Here is a 2,702-nt window from a genome sequence, read left to right as displayed (position 1 = left end):
AGGGAACTTGGGATATCCAGTCTCCTTACAACAAAAGCCACATTTTGCAGTCCATGTAGTAATAAAATGGAACTCCTCCATGCCATGGGACATACTTCTTCTGCTTAGACTCACAAACCATTTGGACATTCTTCTCAGTTTCCACAGTGTCTTTTCCTTGTTTTGTCTCATTTTCTAATGATTGACACATTCCTGCTCAGCAAATCTGCTGTGGTATGTTGGCGATCTTTGAGGGTAACACATGGCATGATGTAGAGAAAAAAAGAGATCACCTAGATCTACACTCAAATTCTAGCTCTACCATTTGTGAAGTATATGAGCTCAGTTCCCTCTTTCTATTAAAAACAAATGGAATAACAATATCTACCTTGCAGGATTATTGTGGGGATTACTGTGAGATAATGTATATGGAAGAGGCTAGCATATAGATGGTAAACAGTGGATATTGGTTTATTTTCTTCCTCCAGATGGGCTGTGGGCTGGTTGGTCTCTAGATGAACTGATGTTTATAGGATGACAATATCTGTGCCATCTGTAGCAATTTAGTACTGATTAGGAACTCAAAATGAAAGACAAAAATGTATGGCACAGATTTGGCTCGAGATTTTTGATATCCCAGATTTGTTCTTTTTAAGAATTTAGAAAATAAGTCACTTTTGTTCAAATGTATATAAAATTTTTAATAAATAAAAACACAAAATATTTAATTTAGGTGGTGGCTGGGAAGAAAAATGTCTTCTTTTTATGATTAATTTTGCTTTATTTTACACAATTTTTCATTCATACTACTCTTTTGTTTAAATCTCTCCTTTAACACACACACATACACACATGTTAATCTTAGTGTGCAAAAGCAAAACAAGCTTTCTTATTGAACTGGTACCTCTGTACAATGATCTCACAGCCAAAAGGAGCAATTGTCTTTGATGAAGAAAGGTCTATATATGTGTTTTTCCTACTGTGTTAAGAGATGAATCAGCCAGATCCTGGTTGCTTGGGACTTCAATAGAGGAAATGATCAGATGGCAGGTGTTAGGGTAGCTTAGATGTCATTAGTGCCCAGTAGCTGAAAATGGACAACATCCCTATGACAGGGAAGTCAGGTCAACACATTTAAACAGTGGTTCCAGTTATGCTGCTAATCCTATGACCTTGGGCAAATCATATCAGCTCTAGTAGCTTCAGTTTTCCCATTCATAAAATTAGGCATTTGGTGTAAATGATCTCCAGGTTCTCTTCTAGCTCTGAAATTCCGTGGTTCCTTGAATATAAAAGTGGTAATGCAACAAGAGTCAGCAATGGAGGCCAGAGGACCTAGCCCAAGAATTTTGACGTATGCACTCAAAGTGAATCTGAAAAGCAAAGAAAAGTATTATCTGGAAACTGACAATGAGTAAATTCAGGGATGAGGGAAAATAGTGGTCCAAAGAGAATAATATATAATTGGTAAGGGGGATATTTTATCATGATCTGTGTTCTAACTTTTGCTGTCTACACTTGATTCTCCCACAGCTGTTATAGAACAACAAAATCCAATGTGTTGCATTTCTGGGTAAGCCACGGACATGCTGGTAAAAGTAACATGCCATGAAGTGATGAGTATGGGAGCCAAATAGGGTGACTGGAAAGAAGCATAATCCGATCTTAGTTGGGGAAGTTACTGTGAACAGTATCCTTACTGCATTCTACTAATAGAAAAGTCAGGAAAGATAATTTTCCAAACATGGAGCGATTGTTGTAGGTTTTTTTTTTTTTTTTTTTTTTTTTTTTTTGTCTTTTAAAGAGAAAGATAGGAGGCACTGGAGAGAATCATAAACACAAGAATTATGTGACAGCGTCATAGTACCCATAGCAATGGCAATTTGGCTAAGTTACTTCTTTTTTGTTCTCGCTCTCATTTTAACCAAGAGAGAGATGACACCTTCATTAACAGGGATCTTCCAACTTCTTCACACAAGTCATTCAGTTTTCAGGTGACTCTGATTATTAGGAAGTTATTTCTTTGGTGGCCTGAAAGATGAATCTCTAATGCATCTAATCTCTGCTCCCTGCTTTATTTCCATAGAGAGAGAACTCTATGGAGTACAGAGTACAGAGAACTCTGAAGACAGCTGGTATGTACCTTTGGAATCTTTTCTTAATATGTAACTTTTGTTTCTCCCTAATGGTCTAATATCCAAACTTTTCACTCTCCTTCCATCAGAGGTTGCATTAGCTAAAGCTGGCCTTCTATGGCAGTCCTAGGTCCCGTCAGTTCTGTCTTCATGAGTATACTTGCCTAAGGTTCTCTGTTGCAGTTGTGTTTCCTTGTTGGGTTCTTTCATCACATAATCGGGAATTAATTTCTGGAGTGATGCGGGTTTCAGTCTACAGAGGCCCACATCTCAATCTGCAAGGTAGATACTACAGCAGAGCTGATGAGAGCTAAGCACTATCTCCATCATTTCTAGCTTGAGTATGCTGGTTGGCCACAACTTACTTCTTGAAAAGTCCAGGGACACTTGCAGCTTTGGTACCATCAAGAAGCTGCTTATAATCCCATAATGCTTATCTTTAACATTTCCACAAATTAATTTGGCTGCACGATTTCAAAAGACAACCACTTCAGATATGTTATGTAGCATTAGACCCTGAAAAAATCAGAATAGTTTCTTTTTTCTTTATTATATTTTAAATTCTAGGGTACATGTACACAACGTGCA

Source organism: Mandrillus leucophaeus, unplaced genomic scaffold (assembly GCF_000951045.1).
Source record: "Mandrillus leucophaeus isolate KB7577 unplaced genomic scaffold, Mleu.le_1.0 Scaffold207, whole genome shotgun sequence".
Taxonomy (NCBI): Eukaryota; Metazoa; Chordata; class Mammalia; order Primates; family Cercopithecidae; genus Mandrillus; species Mandrillus leucophaeus.
Note: the sequence above shows the minus strand (reverse complement) of the source record.